We start from the raw sequence: 23,882 nt of genomic DNA on the forward strand, positions 1-23,882 counted from the left end.
TAGAATACTAAAAGTGCATAGGTGAAAAGGAAACGAAGAAATATATCAGGTTGTGAAACTAAAGAAATTGAATCAGGAAAAATACAAATAAGAGTTTTATTTGGACAGATAAAGGACTCATGAGCTACAACCAAGCATATACTAGGTACAAGGAGTCTTGCTCTGAGTTACATACAATTTATATAGAGAAAAATTGCTAATGGATTGAATAAGGCAGGCAGAATGATGATAGTCTTACAGCTACAAGTGGTGTCAATTTAGGAAAAGTACACAGGGCATAGTAACATAACACTTCTTTGAAAAGGATACATTTAGACACAAGGGGAGAATATGCAAAGGACTTTGGGGAAGAGCTAGAGTCTGGTTCAAGAGCATATTTTGAGAGAACCAAACCTCTGAGAGTTTTTAAAAGGGTAGAACATTGAGGATACAAAAAAATCAGCTGGGTTAAAAAAATTAAAAAGTCTTTCATAGCCTTACTCCAATTACATTTCTACCATTTAAAATTTTTTCAATCTGCATTATTATTGTTTTTAATTTTATAGCCATTCAATGAAGTCACTATGAGAAAATAAACAATTATTAAGCACATACTATATGTCAGGCACTATGGTAAACTCTTGATATATATTTTTAAAAACACTCAAAACTGTTTCCATCCTCAAAGAGCTCAAATTCTAATGGGTGGGTTAAGAAACAAATATCTAAAAACAATATATTTTCAGAATAAATAGAAAGTAATTAAAAGTGAAAGTGCAGTACAGTTTTAGAGGATTGGGGAAAGGCTTCCTGAAAAAGATCAAATTTAAGTAGGGATATAAAGGAATCCAATGAATCCCGTTGGTGGACTGGAGGAGGGAGAGCATTTCCAACATAGAAGACAGATGAAGAAAATTCCAGAGCTGAGTAACAGAGTTTCTTTTTTCACTGAACTGTCTGTGATGTGGGTGCCTAGATTTACCTTGCACCACCAAATTATTATAGAAGTGTCTCAGACCAAACTGTAAAATTCCTTTGCTTCCTTGCATTCTTGCGACTTCTAACCCTAAAACATCAAAAAAAAAAAAAAAAACTCTGAAGATCATGCTACATTAAAGGGAAAGTCGCTTAAGAGAATTATCCTTCTTGGAATCATCCCCTAGGTTTCGAGATAGACACAAGCTATTCTTTGATACCATTGGGTTGCATCTAATATATCGATTTGTCCCCTAAACTATGAGGGTAACCCCCTATGTTTTCAGTACATAAGACAAGGCACTGATCCTGATCAGATGACCAGCCCCCAACCCCGACTTGTGCCTGGGTTCATACACTCCTCAAGTCATGTATCACGTACTATAAAAATATCAAAAACACAGAATTGATCTCTACTAGGAGGCAGCTTTCCATCAATGTTGTCCTCCCAGTCACATTCATCATGAATTCTAAATTAATAAATTTCTCTTTTTATTTTTAAGCTAAATTATGGAGTCTTGCATTCTTGCAAAGTGTACCCATCCTGAACCTAGGCGGTTTACCTCAAGCCCCAGCAAAACATCAAGAAGTCAGTACCAAATCAAGGTATGGAATAGTAAGAACTATCAGTAGATCAGAATAAGTGGTGAGGAGAACTGTGTAAGAAGAATGGAAAGGTAGGAAGAGGTTAAATTATCAGGATATTCAAATCTCAAAAGGAAGATTTTGTCTTCTGGCAGAGAATTATTAACTAAAGGGATGTCTCTCAACTGGGGAATGGCTGAACAAATTGTGGTATATGATGATGATGGGATATTAATTTTCTAGAAGGAATGATGAAGAGGAGGATTTCAGAAAGAGCTGGAAAGACCTTCATGAACTGATACAGAGTGAAACGAGCAGAACCAGGAGAACAGTATACACCATACCTGCAATATTGTGGAATGATTGAATGTGATAGGCTTTGCTAATAGCAATGCAATGATCCAGAACAATTCTGAGGAACTTCTGAGAAACCTCCAGAGAAAGAACTGTTGGCATAGGAATGCAGATGAAAATATGATTTATCACTTGTTTATTTGGGTTTATGATTTGGGTTTTTTGTAAGATTGTTTGCTTGCAAAAATGAATAATGTGGAAAGAGAAGACATTTGACTCTGAAGGCCACTAGAATTTATTGAATAAAAAAACAATGACATAGTTAGAACTGTGTTTTAGGAAAATCATTTCAGTGGCTGAATGAAGAATAGAGTAGAACAGGGAGAGCTGTGACTTAAGGTGGGCAGACTCTTAGTTGCTATTTAAAAAATTTAGGCATGGAGTGCTGAGGGCCAGCACCAGAGTGGTGGTAGTGTCAGAGGAAAGAAGGAAGCCTGTTCAAGAGATGTTGCAAAGCAGAAATGGCAAAAATCCTGGAGAAAGGAGAGTACTGTATTGCCCATTAGGGGGACTTACTCTCAAGAATCCCAATGTAAAAAAACAAAAAATGCCAGTTAGAACCTGAAAAAGACATTAGCACTAGTACACAGAGCCCCAGTTCACTTGTAGAAGGGAAAATAAGCAATATCTCACATTAAAGTTAAAATTATCCTTATACTTTTTGCCTCAAACCCCATTGCATGGGACAGTTTTTGTTTCTTTCTAACCCTATTATGATATCATTATATAGATAACCCCCATTAAGGAAATTTCCTCTGCCAATAAAGGTTAACACTTGTTCTGCAACTGAGGTGCCTGTGGTTTCAAGAGGGAAAATATCTTGCCTAGGGTCATTCTTCGGTAGGTCAGAATTAGGATTTGAACCCTACCTCTTCTTCTAAGACGTTTCTCTGTCAACATGTCTTGCTGCCTCTAATTCATTCAAACTTAAATAGAAGGGTGGAAAGATTCAAATACAATCCTCTTTCCTGCATATTCTCTAGATCTATGATCAGTGCTGTTTTTCTATTAACAAAAAATAAATAAAACATAAACCTATAACAACCATTATCCATAAAGGAGAAGTACTTGGTTTTCTCTTAAATGTAGACTATCTAGAAGTAACCAGTAAATACGGTTAAAAACTAAATACTTTTGTGAGGCTTTGGTCATTCATTTATATTCCAACAATAACCACCAAAACAAAAGCACCATTGAGGAAATCACTCAGCCTGCAAAACAACACCACAAAAACAATTGACTGATTTAGCCCACTACTACTGAGCCAGCAGCGACAAATATCTTCAGAAAAACAGGGCAAGAACATTATGAAGAAGTTACTGCCTTTGAAAGAGAAAGCACTTCACTAAGATTAATTAAGTTCTTTGAAATGCCTGATAAATTGAAGGAAAACAAGTTTCTTTATTTCTGATCTTCTTCTACACAATAAATTCCACCCCACATCACTTCATTTTAAACTACAACATAATAGCATTGTATATTTATGTGTTCTAATAGTTTATAGCATTGTGACTGCAGCAGCTCTTACATCTTGGAATAAAAATGAAACCAGGCATTTCCATCCACCAACTCTTTAAACTTTACTTTCCAACTATACCATGTAACTCTGTTCTTATCCAAATGAATCCAATTCTTTCAATAGCTTTCTTTCATTATATTTTTCATTTATATTATTGTTGCCCCTCTGTCATTGCTATATTTCCTCATTATAAATCGCTGAATATTTCAAAAAGATAATTTTCATTTTTAAGAAAAAAAATTCTGTAGTTGAAAATAGATGCATTAGTTCAGGAACATTTTATTTATTTGCAACAATTAAAAAGGTATACATTATTATATTCTCTGGTTAAATTATTAAAGCAATCAATAATCCATTTATTAAACAATCATTCCTTTTAAAAATGGAATAATGAGTACATTTTGGGTTGATATGTTAATGAGTGAGAAATAATTAAGCAAAGGAGTTTAACTATAGAACATTTAAAATATAAATATTATATATATATATGTGTGTGTGTATATATGTATATCCCTAGATATTTATGAATAAGGAAAAAGAAAGGCTCTTGAATTCTCACACTGGAAAAATCACTTTTTACATATTGTATATTTATTTCTTTATGTACATGTCATGTGCCCCCAAAAGAATGTAAGTATCTAAAGAGAAGGGAATGTTTGTTTTTTGACTCTCTGTGATCTCTTCCCTAGAACAATGTTTGTCATATAGCATGAGTTAAATAAATGTTTATTGAATTAAATCAAATAGTCACAAAATTTAATTGTTTTTTATTTTTATTTTTTAATTTTTTTAAACCCTTACCTTCCGTCTTGGAGTCAATACTGTGTATTGGCTCCATGGCAGAAGAGTGGTAAGGGCTAGGCGAGGAGGGTCAAGTGACTTGCCCAGGGTCACACAGCTAGGAAGTGTCTGAGGCCAGATTTGAACCTAGGACTTCCCATTATCTAGGCCTGGCTCTCAATGCACTGAGCTACCCACCTGCCCCCTTGAATTGTTTTTTAAAAGAAACTTCCTTTGAGATTCTGAAGGGTATGGAAGTTTCATTTCTTTTTGCCTTTAAATAAGACACAGAGCCTTAAATTGAGTAGGTACTAAATTGATATTTATTTTAAGTTGAATCCATTGACCCTTAAACTTAATTTGATGAATTATTTTTATTTATATTTTAATACATATGTAAAGATAACCATGAAATCAATGGTCATATGACTCATTCCATTAAAACCCATGGGGCTCAAGCTTTTTTTTTTCCATTTTAGAAGATTAAAATTGTGGAATAATATGATATTAGAGGCAGGAAGCTCTCTATACCTGTCTCAGAGATTGGCAAACCCTAAGTACTCTGTTTTTATACAGTTTGTAAGTTATTAAAATAGGTGAATGCTGGATTTATCTTGGGGCATTATCATCAAATCTCAGAAAAATGAGGTCCTTATGCTATATTGTAGAGCATGCTATATTCATAAAATTAGCTACTGGTGGTGCATAACTGTCATTACATACATATTAACACTTTTGCCAGCTTTGAACAACATCCCTACAAACTCCATTATTAAACTGTCAAAAAACTGTTATGCTAGTAAATCTTACTTTTGGCCTGTTACTGATATAATAGGCAGCTTATGGATTAAATAGTGTAAGAATTAAGATACTTTAATACTATTTACTCTCCTATAATTTTTCTCCCCACTGAATTTTTAAAAGCTACCATTTCTGTACAATTATCATCTCATTTTATCTCTAAATAACCTTAGAAGTAAAGTGTTTTTATTATCCCTATTTTACAGATGAGAAAATGGAACCTAAGTAACTTCCAGTGTCACATAACTGATAATTGTCTAAATCTAAATTTGAACTCAGTTCTATCTGACTCAAAGTCTGGCATTCTTTGCATTGTATTGTTATGGAGGTGCAGATGTGTACCCCTGGGGTTTGGGAAGGATACCTTTTGCAAGAATGCAAGACTCCAAAACTTAGCTTAAAAACAAAAAGAGAAATTTATTAATATAGGAGGTAATGTTGAGAATGACCAGGAGGATAGCAAGGTGGGACAGCAAGACTGGGGAACAGTTCCTTGGGAGGACAGCATGGATGGAAAAGCTGTTCCCCCAGTCGACATCAGTTCTGAGGATTTTATACTTTTACAACAGAGAGTGTTAGTCACCCAGGTATTTGGTTAGGTGGGGTGATCATCTGCCTGGGGACATAAAGATTCCTTAGTTTTAGGGAACAAACAGATGTCTGAAATGTAGCTTGATAGTATTGAGGTGTAGCCTAGAGGTGCCTCTTTCTGTCCATCTTAAATCTAGAGGACAATCAAAGGAGGACCATCATCTCAGGACCCTAGAAGGGTCATTGGGTGTTTCTAGGCTCAGAGTCACAAGAAATACTTTTCCTTCTTGACTTCTACCACCATAATTATTTTGTGTAAGGGAGCAAGGGAGTTTCCCTGATAATAGTTTGCCTGGGTTTCTGGGGGTACAGTGCCCATGTCAGTATCACCTAAGTGTCTTTTAAACCAAGCTTCCATTACCAAGGGAAAATATAAAACACAAATCCAGTATATCTAAAGAGAGATATCAGACCTTCTTACCCTGAGTGTTTGATAGAAGTTTCCTGATTCTATATAGAGGAAATTTCCTCTCAAATAAAATAAAAAACAAACAAACTCATGTTCTAGGTGTTCCTGGAGGTTTATGAGGCCCAAATTTTCAGTCTAGTAAAGGCTTTTCTTTTCTGCTTCATATAACACTTAGATATATGTCTCTAAAATTACTGAAAGTATACTTTTTATACTTATCACTAGTCATTGTTCATATACTTGTATTTCACAAATAGAAATCAATAGGATGAGGAAGACATTACATTGTATATTGCAGATCTAATACCAGCTAACCTAAAATAATAATTTGATGAATTTATACTGAGACGCATTATAGGATCATATCTTATATGCAGAATTAATAATGTGTTACCAAATGGCAACTCTTGACTAAACCAAATCTGACATTTAAAATGCCCTATAGAAGGGAGAGCCAGTGAGATTAAATCAGCAGATTCCACATAATATTTGTAATGACAATTTCCAATATAAATTCCGTTCCTGACATTCAGGCAGAAAGTTATTGAAAATAAGGTCAGACAAACAGAGCAAACATGTACTCTAGAAGATCAGTGCAGATATGCCAAAACTCCTCAGTCTATGGAGGACTATACTAGAGCTCTGCTGGTAGCTTCAGTAAGGAATGATATATATTTTGAAAGGAGAAAGGTCACATTGAGATAGCTTTTCATTAAAAATTCATCTGAATTGCCAAAGATTCCATGTCACTTGGCATCAGAACATCTTGATTATTCATTTACAGCATAGTCCTAAAGTGGTAAAATTTGAAGAGATTTAATGAGAAATATGCTTAATGATTATGCAGGATTTGTAACAGTATTCAAATGACTCTGGGCAAAAAGATGTAAGACAACTCCAGTTTTGATATACCAATAATCAATAAAATTAAAATGCTCTTCCTGATTTTTTTCTCAAAAAAGCTTATTGCCATTGAAGCGGCATTCACCATATGTTCCTCAAAATTATAATCAGCTCATATTGCTGTAAGCCTTGCAGTGAAATTCCTCCTTTGTGGAGAAGCTATATTCTAAAATCCCCTTTCTGGCTAACAAATGTGTAGATTTTGTGATCACAAATGCCCCTAAGGAAGGAATTGATTCAAAACACTTAAAAAGTGAGGACATTTGGCACTACTGATGATTAAATATTGAGGACCTCAGAAAATCTGACATTATTTAACATTTGGGGGTCTATAATGGGAAAAGGATAGAGATAGGATAAGATTTAAGAGAAGTGGAAGGCTGTCTTTAAGACACATACTAGGAACTCAAGGGAAAGGATTTTAGGAGGCAGAAGGCAGAGGGAGGAACAGTTTGTAAGTGACAACTGCTAGAGTAGTGACTTCTTGTAGAACGTTGGTTGCTTCTTGTCCAGGAATGGTGTAGGAAAGGTGGGCTTGTCCTAGCTCATCTTCCTCAACCTGACTGTGGAAAAGGAGTAAACCCCTAATTCAGTTTTTGGAGGTACTCTATTTAACTGGGTAAGATCTAAAAGAGGATCTGAGCTGCTGTGTTTTCTAGAAGGGTTCTATTTAAAATCCTGTCTGGTCAGCTTTGAGGTATTACCTCAGGGTCAGACACCCTTGGGTGAATTTAGCCTTTTGACATCAATCAAAACAGTTTTGAAGACGGCTGTTGAAATAAATCTAAACAACTACTGAGGGTCATAGATATGTAGCTTAGTCAATTTTTGGGGAACACCTAGATATAAATAGGGAACTGGTAAGTTAGTCAGAAGACCAGAAGGCTCCCTCTTGTGAGGGATATAGAGGATTATGGGAAACTAGCTAGATCCCTTAGAGTTAGGGACCCCTTTTTCTGATCCTCAGTTTGTATTCCCTCTTAAAATAGATGCCATTTTTTATATCAATTGTCTCCAAGGCATCTGCACAACTGGCCAAGTGAGAGAAAGTGATTCTGTTTTCTTCTCACTAACAGGAGTTTAGAATACCTGGAGATCACCACTGGATATTCAGGGGAATCTCTAAGTGGAAAATAATCTATCCATTCTGGGTCAGGGTCTCCCCCTTTATATCTTTTTTAAGGTCCCAGTGAAAAAATGAGAAATATCAATTTATAAATTCTAAATAATCTTCTGAACCTAGCAGATGAATTTTCCTGACTGAAGATGACATGCACTATTGTTGAGGGACTTTTAAAATCAGACAAAATGAGTAAACACAGTGAAAAGTCTCAAGATACCTTAGTTTATTTAATTGCTATACTTTTTTCTGAAAAGATATATATTGCTGAATTCTATCCTAGATTTTACTTGGGAAATCCATGGTGGTGGACCTTCAACAATAGTTTTATGAACTAAAGTTGTTGACATAATGATGTATTTTGATAAGAACCCAAAATAGTGAAATAGTGGCAACAATACATAAATCTCCCAATGTCTTCCTTTAAACAACATTAAAATAATGACTTTAAAATAGTGTGATGGCAATTTATCTAACAAGAGAAAGCACATGAGAATTATGAAAGTAAAAAGGAAGAGATATAATTATATATGTATGTATATGTATATGTGTGTGTATATATGGCAGTATTAGGCATTCTTAATCTGAATTCTCACCAGAATCAGCATAAGGTGGGGGAAGCTGGGTGGCTCAGTGTATTGAGAGCCAGGCTTGGAGACTGAAAGTCCTAGGTTCAAATCTGGCCTCAGACACTTCCCAGATGTGTAACCCTGGGCAAGCCACTTGGCAAGCCCCATTGCCTAAAAAAAAAAAAAAAAGAATCAGCATAAGATGAGTTAACATCCATATTCAGTTATGTATATAAATCTCTTGCAAGAAACTAGGAAAATATCCTTATAACAACTCATTGACAAAGCCTTCATTTCTCAAATATATTGAGAACCAAATCAAATTTATAATACAAAGAAGTTTCCAATTGAGAAATTGTCTAAGCATGCTAATAGACAATTCTCACAGAAGGAAATTAAAAATATCTTTAATTATATTTAAAAATGTACCTATTCACTATAAATTAGAGAAATGTACATTAAAATAATTCTGAGATGTTATATGCTCATAAGGCTAATATGAAAAAAAGGAAAATTATGAATGTTGGAGTGGATATGGGAAAATGGGACATTAATACACTGTTATTGAAGCTGAAAACTGATATAAACATTCTGGAGAGCAAAATGGAACCATGCCAAAATGGGTGATGAAAGTGGGCATAACATTTGTCCTAGCAATAACATGAAGAAGTCCCTATCCCAAAGAGATTGAAGATAGTAGAAAATAACCTACCAGTATAAAATATCTGTAGCAGTTTTTTTCATGGTGGCAAAGTACTAGAAATTGAAGGAATGTCTATCAATTGAGGAATGGGTGAACAAGTTCTGATATATGCTTATAATAGCATATTATTGTGTCATAAAAATGAGATGATAAAATAAAAACTTGAAAGACATATGAAGTGAATCAGGAGTCAAGATGGCTGCTTAGACTCAGCAAATGTCCAGAACTCTCTGAAAACCCTTCCACACCAGGCAAAAACAAAGTGCTTCAAAGGAACAGAAAACCAAATCTAACAATAGGACAGAGCTGGGAGATCCTCTTGCTGGATTCAAATTAAAAGGTACTCCCCCCAAAAAGCCTGAATTCTTGAACTATTAGGTTCAAGGAAAAGGACCCCTTCCCCCACCCACTATGCTGAGTCTCCAGTAGTGTTGAACACAGGTTGCAGGGAGTCACCTGGAGAAGAAGCCCAGAGAAGACAGCCTAGTCACAACCAAAACACTCCATCTTTACACACACACACACACACACACACACACACACACACACACACACACACACCTTTTTCTTAAGGTTTTGCCCTCAGGGCACATACAATTCTGCAGATCACCTCCCCCTTGGCATAATCTTATCAATAGAGCAGATAAAAAGCCTTCAGGGCTGGGGAAGATCTGAATTTAGAGCTCATTAATACCATTAGCCTAAATTAGTCAATCAGCAGAGTGGAGAAGAAGTCCCTTCAGGACAGAATAGCCCAAACCCACAGATGCAACAAATAATCAGAAGATCAAGATTACAGCCAATGACAGGGGGCAGGAATGAAGGGGAAAAAACATGAATAAGCAACAGAAAAAGAAAAAAAATTAGAATCAACAGCTTATGTCCAGGTAATGAACAAAGAGCAAATGGAATAGAGGAAGACCAAGGAACACCAAGCACAAACACAGATACCCCAGGGAATTGGATGCAGGTTTTGGAAGAACTCAAAACAATTAAAAAAAAAAAGAAAAACAATTAAGAGAGGCTGAAGACAATTGGGAAAAGAACTTAAAAAGCACGATAAGTCATCTAGAAACAGAGGCACATGAACTAAAACAAGAAAATAGTGTCCTGAAAGCCAGAATTGATCAGCTTAAAAATGAGGCAAAGAAGGTGATACATATCCTACAAAGAAAATAAGACTAGAAGGAGAAGGATGATCAAAAAGCCAGGGATGAAATTCAGTCTTTAAAAATTAGAATCCAACAACTAATAGCAAATGACTTCACCAGGCAACAAGAATCTATAAAACAAAGTCAAAAGAATGAAAAAATTGAGCAAAATATGAAGTACCTCATTAAAAAAACTACAGACATGGAAAATACATCCAGGAGAGACAATTTAAGAATTATTGGACTACTAGGAGATCATGACAGAAAAAAAAAATGAAGTGATTCAAAATGAAGCATGTAAAAGAGAGGAATGGGGGACTTCTCCTCCTTCTCTTTTAAGTGGAAAGGAGTCAATTGGGTTGTCCCACTGGAAAGATGTAAACTCCAGTGAAAATTTGAAGGGAAATGTGGTAAATAGAAGTATAGATGCTGGGAAATAGGCAATAAGGTTGAGGGAAAGATGGCAAGATCTCTCCCTCCCCGGAGTTGGTTGACACCAGAAATTGAAGCAACCTTAGAGAGACTGAAAGGATTTTCTACCTCTCTTCTCAAGGGATAACTTTATAAAATTATACCCCTTGATTCTTGATGTGAACACAACTACAAGGAATAGGTTTATATCCCTGATCAGTTGTCCAAAGCAGAGAGGTTTGTAGTCAAGCCTTCTTCTTTGGAACATTGTGACAACTCAGGTCTAGTTTGGCACAGATGAGATAGGATTCACCCTTGAATCCTATTCTCAGTCACCCAACCTTCCCCTTGTTATGAAATTCAGGCCAATCCCAAAATATTACTTGAACTGAAATTTTATTGAAGGGAATGGTAAGGTTGGAGGAATAAGGGAGAAGGAAGATGGAAGAGGATGCCCTGTCGAAATATTTTCACAGAAGTTGGATCTCAAGGGCCCAGGCTAGAGGCTTCTGTGCCTTAGCCCTTTCCCCAACAACCTGTTTCTTATAATCTCTATAACACTATAACTTAAACTAAATCTATATAATCTAAAATTAATCTAAATTAAAAATAACCTAAAAATATATATAATATAATATATATAATGTATATATATACAATGTCTTTCCTTGTCTTTCCTTAAATTATATATATATATTATATACATATAATATATATATATAATCATTTAAACTCATTTCCATATTATTCATTTTCATAAAACAGCAATCCTTTAAAACCAAAACCCTTAATCACATACCCATATGAACAAGTGATAAACCACAACTATTCTTTTGGTTTTCTACTCCCACAGTTCTTTCTCTAGATGTGGATATCATTCTTTCTCATAATTTCTTCAGAATTGTCCTGGATCACTGCATTGCTTTTAGTAGCAAAGTAAATCACAGTTGATCTTTCCACAGTGTTATGAATTCTATGTATAATGTCCTCCTGGTTCTTATTTTATTCCATATCAGTTCATGTAGATGTTACATTTCTTATATAAATCCTTCAATTTATCATTCCATATAGCCCAATAGTATTCCACCACCATCATATACCACAATTTGTTCAGCCATTCCCCAATCAAGGGGCATCTGCTCATTTTCAAATTTTTTGCTACCACAAAAGAGTGAGGCTATAAATACTTTTGTACAAGTCTTTTTCCTTATTATCTCTTTGGGGTACAAAGCAAGCAGTGGTATAGCTAGATCAAAGGGCAGGAAGTCTTTTAAAGTCCCTTGGTCATAGTGATTTTGCCAATTTTGATTATAGAGAAACTTTTTAATTTTATATATAATCAAAATTGTTCATTTTATATCTTATAATGTACTCTATCTCTTGCTTGGTTTTAAATGCTTTCCTTTTCCATAGATCTACAAGGTATACTATTCTATGTTTACCTAATTTACTTCTAATTTCCCTCATTATACTTAAGTCATTTATCCATTTCAAATTTATGTTGGTATAGCATGTAAGATGTTGATCAAAATATAATTTTTCCCAAGATATTTTCCAATTTCTCTAGCAGTTTTTGTCAAATAGTGGCTTCTTGTCCCCAGAGCTGGGATCTTTGGGTTTATGGTACCCTATCTTGCTAAGGTTATTTTCCCCAAGTCTACCTCATTGACCAACCCTTCTGTCTCTTAGCCAGTACCATATTGTTTTGATGATCACTGTTTTATAGTACATTTAAAGATCTGGTACTGCTAGGCCACCATCCTTCAATTTTTTTTTCACTAGTTCCCTTGATATTCTTGATCTTCTGTTCTTCCAAATGACCTTTGTTATAATTTTTTCTAATTCTATAAAAAAGAGTTTTTGGTAGTTTGATAGGTATAGCATTGAATAAATTTATTTTGGTAGGATTTTCATTTTCATTATATTGGCTTATCTTACACATGAACAATTAAAATATTTTCCCCAAATATTTAGATCTAGTTTTATTTATGTGAAAAGTGTTTTGTAGTTATGTTCATATAATTCTCATATCTGTCTTGGTAGATAGATTCCTAAATATTTTATATTGTCTAGAGTGATTTTAAATGGAGTTTCTCTTTCTATCTCTTGCTGCTGAGTTTTACTGGAAATATATAGAACAGCTGATGATTTATGTGTATTAATTTTGTATCCTGATAATTGGATAAATTTATTATTTCCATTAGCTTTTTAGTTGATTTTCTAGGATATTCTAAGTGTAACATCATATTATCTGCAAAGAATGATTGTTTAATGTTCTCATTGCCTACATTAGTTCCTTAAATTTCCTTTACTTCTCTAATTACTACTGCTAGCATTTCCAAGAGTGGTAACAATAGGCAACCTTGCTTCACTCCTAATCTTATTGGGAAGGCTTCTAATTTATGTCCTTGCAGATAATACTTGCTGATGGTTTTAAATAAATACTGCTTATTATTTTGAGGAAAGGCCTTTTATTCATATACTTTCTATTGTTTTCTATAGGAATGGGTTTTGTCTTTTGTAAAATGCTCTTTGTCAAATGCTCTGTATCTATCGATACATTTATTTGATTTCTTTTAGTTTGGTGGTTGATATTGTCAATTATGTAAGTTGTTTTCCTAATATTAAATCAGTCTTGCATTTCTGGTATAAATCACACCTGGTCATAGTGAATAATTTTTGTGATATATTTCTGTAGTATCTTTCCTTACTAGGAAATTTATTTAAGTTTTTTTAAATTTTATTTAAGAATTTTGCATCTATTTTGTAAGGATAATTTAGGGTCATGACCTTATCTAAGTTTGATTTTTGGTCGCCAGGGGATATCCCAAATAAAATACCCAAGTCAGTTTGGAAATCTATGGTGGTTTAATCAATATAGAGGGAAAAAATCAAGGACAAGAGAGAGGAAAAGAGTATAGGATTTCATCCGGCTGGCCTGTGCCAGGGGGAGTTCAAAGTCCTCTGCCACAAGGTTTCTGAAGATTAGAAGCTTCTAAGTGGATATTGTTTGGAAGGTAAAGGAGGAAAACTCAGCCTAAACTCCTAGAGAGCTAAGAGTAGATGTCTCACCTGAACTAGGTTACTAGGCTTCCTCCAGGATAGTATCAAGGGAAACTTACCACTAAACCGGACAATAGCTGATGCCAACCCAAGATGCCAGAACGCTCAGCAAGCTGCAGCCAGTCACCTCTCTGCTGAAAAAGAGGCTGGAGAGAGGAAGTGACACAAAATATATAGATAGTTTTACATCATTTTCCTGCATCTCACCTATACCAATGGTAGCTTAAGCTTCACTTAGGACAGCCCAGTAGTCTGTCAGCTGTTTCTGATTTTGTCATTTCCTAGCACATGTCTTTGATAGGCCATCCTCCTAGATACTTAATACTTAAGTATGGGTGTAGAAATTCCTGATTTTGTTAGACTAAGTAGGGTGGAGTAATCTAAAGTTCACAATGTTAATAAGGGAGCTTGGTCTATAATTTTTTTCCTCTTGTTTTTGGTTTTCTTGCCTTGGGTATCAGTACCATATTTGAGTCATAAAGAGAATTTGGTAAGACTCCTTCTTTGCTTATTTTGTCAAATAGTTTTACTTTTGGGATTAATTTTTCTTTAATTGTTTTATAGAATTCACTTCCCAATCCATCTGGAGCAGGGTATTTTTCCTTAGGGAGTACTTTAATGGTATATTCAATTACTTTTTCTAACATGGGATTATTTGTTTATTCTATTTTCCCTATTGTTTTTCTGGGCAATTTACATTTTTATAAATATTTGCTCATTTCACCCAGATTGCATATTTATTGTCAAATAATTGAGCAAAATAGTTCTTAATTTCTTTAATTTCCTCTTCATCAGAGGTGAGATTGGCCTTTGCATTTTTGATATTGTTAATTTGATTCACTTCTTTTTTAAAATCAAAATAAGCAACATTTTATCAATTTTATTTGTTTTTTAAACAATGAGTTCCTAGTCTTATTTATTTGTTTAATAATTCTTTTACTTTCTACTTGTTTAATTTCTCCTTTAATTGATAAGATTTCCAACTGAATTTTTCTGGATTTTTAAAATGTATTATTTTTCTAGTTTTTTAAATTTCATGCCAAATTAATTAATCTCCTCCCTCTCTATTTTGTTGATATAAGCATTTAGGAATATACTCGTTCCGCCCCCCCCTCGAGTATTGCTTTGGCAGTATCCCATAGATTTTGATATAGTCTCATCATTGTCATTCTATTCAATGAATTCAGTAATTATTTGATTTGTTTTCTGATCTGCCAGTTTTGAAGAATTACATTATTTAGTTTCTAATTAATTTTAAATTTGCCTCTCCATGAACCCCTATTAATTATAATTTTTATTGCATTATGATCTGTAAATTTTGCATTTATTATTTCTGCATTTGTTTGCAATGTCTTTATGCCCTAGTACATGATCAGTTATTCTATATGTACTATGGGTTCCTAAAAACAAGGTATATTTCTTTTTATCTCCATTAAATTTTCTCCAGATATCTATTTACTCTATTTTTCTAGAATTTTATTCACTTCTCTTAATTCTTTCATATTTATTTTTTATTGGGTTTGTTTAATTCTGATAGAGGAAGGTTGAGGTCCCCCTACTAGTATGGTTTTACCAACCATTTCTCCTTAAGCTCCTTTAGTTTCTTCTTTAAAAATCTGAAAGCTGTACTATATTTGGTGCATATATATTGAGTACTGATATTTTTTCATTATTTATACTACCTTTTATCAAGATGGAATTTCCTTCCTTGTCCCTTTTAATCAAATCTATTTTTACTTTAGCTTTGTCTGAGATCATGATTGCTACTCCTACCTTCTTTGTCTTAGTTGCAGCCAAATAGATTTTGAGCCAGCCTCTAACCTTTTCTCTTTGTTTGTCTACTTGCCTCAAGTGTTTTTTTTTTAATCCTCACTTTCCATCTTAAAGTCAAGTCAGAAAAGTGGTAAAGGCTAGCCAATGGGGGTTAAGCTACTTGCCTGGAGTCACACAGCTAGAAAATATATGTGGCCAGATTCTAGCCCAGGACCTCCTGTCTCTAGGCCTGGCTGTCAATCCACTGAACCACTCAGCTGTCCCCAAATGTTTCTTGTATACTACATATGGTAGGACTATGATTTCAAATCCACTCTGCTATCCACTTCCATTTTATGGGTGAGTTCATTTCATTTACATTCATAATTATAATTACCTTCTGTGTATCCTCCTTTTTTGCTTTCTTCTTTAATTTTGATCTTTCTCCTTTCGTTTTTCCTTTCACTCCAGTGGTTTGCTTTGAATTGGTCTCCTCCTTTTCCCCCTCCCTTATATTACTCCCTTTACCACTACCTCCCTTCTTATTCCCCTCTTATTATAGGACCTTTGGTTGCCCCCCAATCTCTTCCTTCTTTGTCTTAATCCCCTCCCCACCACCTCATTTCTTATTCCCCTTCTATTTGTCTATAGGGTAAGACACAATTCTATACTTCAATGAGTCTAGCTGTTCTTTTCTCTCTGAGCCAATTCCAATGAGAGTATGTTTTAAGTATTACCTGTCAGGAACCTCTTCATCCCTTCCATTATATTGATCTTCTCTTTCCCTCTCCTCTTTGCCCTGCCACTCCTTGTTCTTTATGAGATATATTTTACCCCATTTTACTTCTCTTTTTCCATTTCTTTTAATAGTAACCTCTTTTTCACTCCTCATTTTATGTTTTTGTCATATCTGAAAGAGAGAGAAAGACTTTGCAAGTAGAAAGTAGCAAAGGCATGGGTTTGCAAATGAGGGTCTGGTCACATGCACAGAACTTAAAGAACAGTTCCAGAATCTGGGGAGGAGATAAAACTGAGGACCAAAGACTGTTGAGGATCCATTTCCCTGTTCAGCCAGGAGAGCAGAGAGATCACTTCCTGTTGCCTATTTGTCTATTCCTGAAGATGACGAGCCTTTCCTGATAATTCGAAGTTCCTGTGTTGTAGCTATTAAGAGATTCCTGAGATATTGTCCATCCCTGTCTCCAGCTGCCATCTCCCAGAGACTTGTAAGCTCCTTATTCCTGAGAGATTTCCTGACTGAATGTGTGTGTGTGAGCCAGAACCCATATAAAACCCTGATTTGAAGAAGAGGCTTGTAGTCATCTTGGCCTCGCAGCCTAATACGATGACCTCGTCCAGAATTCAAACCCTCTTTCTGCTCTGATTACCTTTAAGGTGTCTACAATTTAATTAGAGGACCAGTACATTAGGATAGATTATATAGAGGGAGATTTTAGAGAGAACAAATTTAAGTAGCTTGAAGACCTGAAGATGAGGAACCCATAGAATTTGGGTGGAGAATATAGAATTTTAGATTTAGGCACTCCTTTTTCCTTTCCATTTCATTTTAGTTGACTATTAATGAACTATGTCACTCTTTTTTAAAGAAGAGTTACATAGTGTTTGGGCTGAAGAGTTTACTCTCAGGCCTACCCAGGCCTGTAGAGTGAGTTCCTCTGAGTATATACAAACAACAACTATACAAACTCTTTTTGTCATCTTAATCACCTATTTCACATCCTAAACAGCTTACTACTATCCATTCTATGTATACTTTTTTTTTAAAGTTTTATTTCTTTATTGAGAAACACTTTTCCAGGCTCTGTAAATTGGATATTTCCCAAAAAAATTCCCAACAAAACCAAGACAAAATAATGTCAGAAAATATTTTACAATATTCAGAAATAATTTTATTAACTAGTAGTTTCTGAATGGATGAGGTTTTTTATATTTATATTTTAAATAATGCTGTGTTAAAATTAGAGAAACAGACATATTCCAACCAAGGTATTTCTATGAAGCAGGAAAATGAAAAAAAGAGCTCCCACAAAACTCTTCAGTTTAATTTTCTTCCACCAGAACAATCTAGATTTCTTGGTGATGTTCAAGACCCAAATAAGTTTTATTTTATTTAAAAATATATTTGCCAAGGTTGAAAGAATTGCTATGTCTGTAAAAATTGTGACAAATATCCATCAATTCATAGGTATTTTTTTTTGTCATATAGCAACTTATATGAAGTATGATAGCGGGTTTGTTTGCTATTGTAACTGGGCTATTGTGAATTTTGGGGACTTTGGTACTTCTTTGAATATGCATTATCTACTATATTACTTTTTAATTCTGAAAATCAAATTACTGTAATTTCAAAGTTGGTATGTTTACAAGACCCTTGATTTTTAATGATCATTTAATAAACTTTCTAAACTATTATTTTTTATTATTTGAGATATAAATTTAATTATTACACATGCAAGCTCTTACTATAGAGAGTCACCTCCTGGTGGCAGCTGATTCTCTCCTGTTTCAGCTGCTCGAATTTCCATTTTAATTCAGCCTGTCATTCAACTTTTTTCTGTGTCTGACCTACAAATATGTTTCCATTGATGTCTTTTCCATTCATTTCTGCAACTGCCTTATTGGTATCTTCATGTTTCTCAAAACTCACAAAGCCAAAGCCTTTGTATTTTTCACTAGGATCAGTCATCACTTTGACATTCAGAGTTTTACCATATTCACTGAAATGCTCCATTAGTCTTCTATCATCTATCTTCTATCATCACCAAAGTTTTTGATGTACACATTGGTAAATTATTTAGCTTTGGCTCCCAGCTCTGCTTCTTGTTCCTTTCTTGACTTGAATCTACCAACAAACCAGTCCTGTAGTGGAGAGATAGGAGGCCACAGTTTGAGCTGAGAGCACCAGTAGCCTTACGTGTCCCTGTTAATATTGAGATCCACTAGGGTTCATGTGATGATTGTTGTTTCTGGTTGTGACACTCACACTTTTCAGTGGTTGAGAAGAATGCCCTTCATCTTCTCAGTGAGCCTATCTTCAGTATCAGAGGTCTTAAAGTGCACAAATCATAGCCTTTAGAACCATTTTCATCACACACCACCTTGTAGGACAAGATGTTCCCAAATGCTGAAAAGGTATCATAAAGTGCCTTGTTGTCTGTGGACTTATCCAGGTTTTTAATGAAAATATTCCCAACTCCTGATTTCCTCAATGAGGGATTTCATTAAGACCACACCATACAGACTAGCTTGCCTTTAATTACATCAAAGTTCATGGTATTCAGAGCACGTTCAGCATCAGCTAGAAGCTGAAAGTTAGCTTGGGCATATCCCAGGGAGCACTTAGTAATCATGTCTCTGCAAACCGGGTTGGAGAGCAAGGGTCCAACAGGGCTGAACTTCTAGTATAGCATGGCTTCAGTGATATCTGAGTGCAAGTCATTGACATAGAGGGAGGCCATGTGGTAACTGCTGGCAGCAGTGTTCATCTCCCCCCCTCCCCCAATATCTCATGCCCCACCAGGAGGAATGATTTATGAAACCAAAGCAGAGAGAAAAAAGACAAGACTTTTGCAATTTTGGCCAAGGCCAAAATATAGCCACAAAGAAGGGGAAAGAGAAGTCTAAGCCAGCTAGGGAATGTTGAGGAGCCCCAAGGAAATCTGAAGATGATGGCCTAGGAATCACAGTCCCAGGTTAGGGGAGACACAAGCAACAGACAAGTATGACAAAATATACCCCAAACCCACAGCTGAGTCTTCAGGCTCCAATTCTGAACCCCCAAACAGGGACCCTGTCCCTGCTCAGGTGGCCCACTGGCTCTTCCCTGCTTGACATCCCCCTTCAACAAGGCCCTGCAGGTGGGTGGTAGCAGATGTCACTTTCTCCACAGAGAACAGCAGGGGAAGCTGACCAGCCCAAAGCAGCAGCCCCATCAGCAAGCAGGAGAGAAGCCTCATGAGGGAGCTCAGAGGCTGTGGACATGGGGAGGGAAAGCACAAGGAGGGAGGGAGGCAGCTGGCACACAGTTCAAGGATGTTGGGGTTAGGAGCAGGAGTGAAGAAAACAGAGGAGGAGGCAGGCCACATTGGGTACCAGTCAGTGAGGGGAGAACATGGAGGGAGGGCACAAACCTGTGGGACACAGGACAATCAAGCTATACGAAGTAGGGAGAGGGAAGACAGACACACCAAGACCAGTAAATCAGGCAGGTAGGTAGGTGAGATGGGGCAAAGGTCTCTCTTGGCACTGGGAGGTCTCAAGTCAAGCCCCTGATCAGCAGAGGGTCTCTCCTCCAGTACATTTTTTGATGTTCACTTGGATCTTGTGGGTTAGTTTTTAGGGTTTTTTTTTTGATGGTGGAGAATGGGGTGGCAGGTCAGGGAGCACTGAACCAAGGGGCAGGAGTGGAGAAAGACAGATGGGAGACTGCCATGCCCAATTTATATCCCCCAGAGCACCACCAGTTAAAGGGCATGTCACTCCCGGGCAGCTGGCCCAGTCCAGCACAGTGCCTATGTATATTTCTAACACTTATGATAATAACAATTTTAAGAGTTATATATATCATCTTTCCATATAGGAATATTAGTCATTTGTCCTTAATGAATCCCTTAAATTATTTCTCTTTCTTATTTACCTTTTTATGCTTCTCTAGTATTTTGTATTTGGGCTTCAAATTTTCTGTTTAAGTCTGGTCTTTTCTTTAGGAATGCTTGAAAATCTTCTATTTTATTTTTTATTAAAAAATCCTTACCTTCCACCTAGGAATCAGAACTAGAAAGAGGGGTGGTTAAGGACAAGACAATGGAGGTTAAGTGACTTGCCCAGAGTCACACAGTAAGGAAGTGTCTGAGTCCTGATTTGAAACTAGGACTTCATGTCTCCAGGCCAGGCTCTCAATCCACTGAGCCACCCAACTGCCCCTGAAAATCTTCTGTTTTATAAAATGACCATACTTTCCCCTGAAATAATATAGTCAGTTTTGCTGGGTATTTGATTCTTAGTTGTATACCCAGTTCCCTTGCCTTCCAGAATATCATATTCCATGCCTTCTGGTCCTTCAGTGTGGAGGCTGCCATGTCCCATGTGATCCTGACTGGGGCTCCATGATATCTGAATTGTTTCTTTCTAGCTGCATGTAATATATTCTCTCCTTGGCCTGGCAGCTCTTGAAATTGACTATAATGTTCCTGGGAGTTGTCATTTGGGGATTTAATTCAGGAGATGATCTGTTTCCTTCTATTTTTTCATTCTTTTGATTTTGTTTCATAGTTTCTTGATGTCTCATGAAGTCATTAGCTTCTAATTGACCAATTCTAATTTTTAAAGATAATTTCTTCCATGACCTTTTGAAGCTCTTTTCCCTTTTGATCTATTCTTCTTTTCAAAACATTCTTTTCACCTTTTAACTTTTTTGCCTCATTTTCTAGTTGGTCAATTTTGTTTTTTTTTAGACATTATTTTCTTGTTTTAGTTCATGTGCCTCTGATTCCAGATGACCTATTTTTCTTTTTAAGTTGTTGTTCTCTTTTTCCCAATTTTCTTCAACTTGTCTTATAGAATTCTTTTTGAGCTCTTTCACACCTTGAGTCCAATTCCCTGGATTTTTTGAGGTTTTGCTTGATGTTCCTTGGATCCTGTCCTCTTCTGTTGGTTTTTTTCTTTGTTCTTTATCTTCATAGTAGCTTTCAATTATAACTTTCTTCTTTCTCTTTTGTTGTTTACTCATATTTTTCCCCTCCTTGTGGACTGAACACTTTCTTCTCTGTTTACTAGACCTGGGTGTTTGAACTGCTCTGCCCTGAAGGATATCTTAGGTTTTCTCTCTGTTCTACTGATATACTGGATTGGGATTAGTTGACCTAATAGCCTAATCTGCCCTGACGCCAGATCTTTGCCAGCCAATTCAGAGGTCAAGAGTTCCCAACCAGCAGACCCTCTTTCTTCCTCCCTGCCAGTCACTGTCAGAGCCCTGAGCTTCACATGGTAGTACTGAGGTATGTTGTGGCTACAGCCTTCATCCTGGAATCCCACAATCAGCCTGACTCTTATCACAGATCTCAGTGCAGTAAGTGAGGGAGGGGTGTCTTGTCTCTCCCTCATACTGTGGAATGTAAAAATGGAGATGAATTATGGACTCCAAACCCCAGAAATCCTTGCTCTGGCTCCCAGAATGCTTTTCAATGTCACTGAGATCCTCACCCGGGCAGGATCAAAAATTCTATTTAACTGGTTGTAAAAGCCTACTGACTCTCTTTCCTGTTTCCACTTGCAAGGAGACAGGTCTTTCATGATGTAGGTGAGGTTGAATGGGCCTCTTGGCCCTCCTTTGCACATGCTTTTCTTACTTGTATATTCTTAAGTTTTTAATCTTTAATAAACCTCAAAAAATATAATACTCCTTGCAGAGAAACTAATTTCTATTTTGCCTCAGTTTCCCCTAAATTTTAATCTTAGCAGGAAGTAGATTCTCTCTGCCTACTTTCAAGTTATATTCAGCAGGAGAATCCTGTAGCTCCATCTTATTGTTGGGTTTTTTGAAGAGCTTTTTAAAATTTGTATGGAAGGAAAGTCAGAGAGGTTTTGGCTTCTGCTACTTCTAAGCGGCCAACTTGTTGATTAAAAAAAAGTTTGATATAGACCTAAATAATTGTAATAGAACTATTTTGTAGTAAGAAAAACAGAAAGTATAAACTATATGGATGCTCAGACTGCTTTCACATCAATTAAGTGACTGCTATTTGTCACTTACTATGCTAAGGGCTTCTAAAATATTATATAATTTTATACTCACAATGACTCTGGGAGATAGGTACTATGATTATCCCTGGGAGGAAGGTACTGTCATTTTATAGTTGAACAAATTGAGACAGGTAAGTAAAATTACCTACTCGGGGTAGCACAGATAATAAGTATCTAGGGTCCAATTTGAATTCAGGCCTTCCAGATTATAGGCACAGTGCTATATTCACTGAACCATGTGCCTGAAAATGATTGGCTAAACAAAGTATAGTGTATATATCAGGCTATTACCACTCTGTAAAAATTGATGAACACAAGGAGGCATAGGAAAACCTAGACTAATTGAGAATGTAGGATGTAGGGAGGTATAGTTATTTTAGAAATTGTTCAGCATAAATATTTATTGTCTTTGAGTTCCTTTGGCTTAACTGGTCCATTATAATGTGATATAGTGGAAAAGACACAAGTGTGGGAATTCTAGGAATTCTTAGTTCAATAATTTCCTTCATCTGTCACAAATCATTTTACCTTGGTCTAGTTACACAAACTCTATGATGTTTGGTTTTATAAATTTAAAAAAATGCATATAATAATACTAATACTAGTACCATTCATGGTGCCTTGTTGTCATAAGAAAAACTCTCTGCATGCCATTTGTCACATCTTATATGAGACTTCTAGAGACTTATTCTACAAAAGTTAATTTAGGAAACTTTTGAAGAAATAAAAAAAGTTTTGCATACTGAAGTTCTGTTTATCCCTCTTCCAAGGGAAATAATGAAAAAAAAGTGTAAAGGATGAGGGCCTAGCAGTACCAGATCTTAAATTTTACTATAAAGCAATGGTCATCAAGACAATATGGTACTGGCTAAGTATTTGACCTCAACAATCTAGTGTTTGATAAACCCAAAGATCCCAGCTTTTGGGACAAGAATCCACTATTGGACAAAAGCTTCTGGGAAAATTGGAAAAAGAGTATGGAATAAATCTGGTTTATATCAACATCTTATACCCTGTACCCAGATGGGTAAATGACTTAAATATAAAGAATGAAATCATAAATAAATTAAGTGATCATTGAATAATATACTTGTCAGATCTCTGGGAAAGCAACGAATTTAAGACCGAGTAAGAGATAGAGAATATTAGAAAATGTAAAGTGAATTATTTTGATTACATCAAATTAAAAAGGTTTTGTACAAACAAAACCAGTGTAACTAAAATTAGAAGGAAAGCAACAAACTGAAAAAAATCTTTATAACAAAACTCTCTGACAAAGGTTTAATTTCCCAAATATATAAATAAGTTAAATTTACCAAAAATCAAGTCATTCTCCATTTGATAAATGAGCAAGGAAATGAATAGGCAGTTCTAAGATGAAGAAATCAAAACTATCAATAATCACATGAAAAAGTGTTCTAAATCCCTCCTGATTAGAGAAAAGCAAATTAAAAC

General features: G+C 35.6%; 1 pseudogene; it reads right to left on the reverse strand.

Annotated features, from left to right (window-relative positions):
• Positions 1 to 18,101: 18,101 nt before the first annotated feature.
• On the reverse strand, positions 18,102 to 19,171 carry LOC100027790 (polyadenylate-binding protein 4-like; annotated as a pseudogene).
• Positions 19,172 to 23,882: the final 4,711 nt, after the last annotated feature.

The sequence above is a fragment of the Monodelphis domestica genome, chromosome 2 (assembly GCF_027887165.1).
Source record: "Monodelphis domestica isolate mMonDom1 chromosome 2, mMonDom1.pri, whole genome shotgun sequence".
NCBI classification, from domain to species: Eukaryota; Metazoa; Chordata; class Mammalia; order Didelphimorphia; family Didelphidae; genus Monodelphis; species Monodelphis domestica.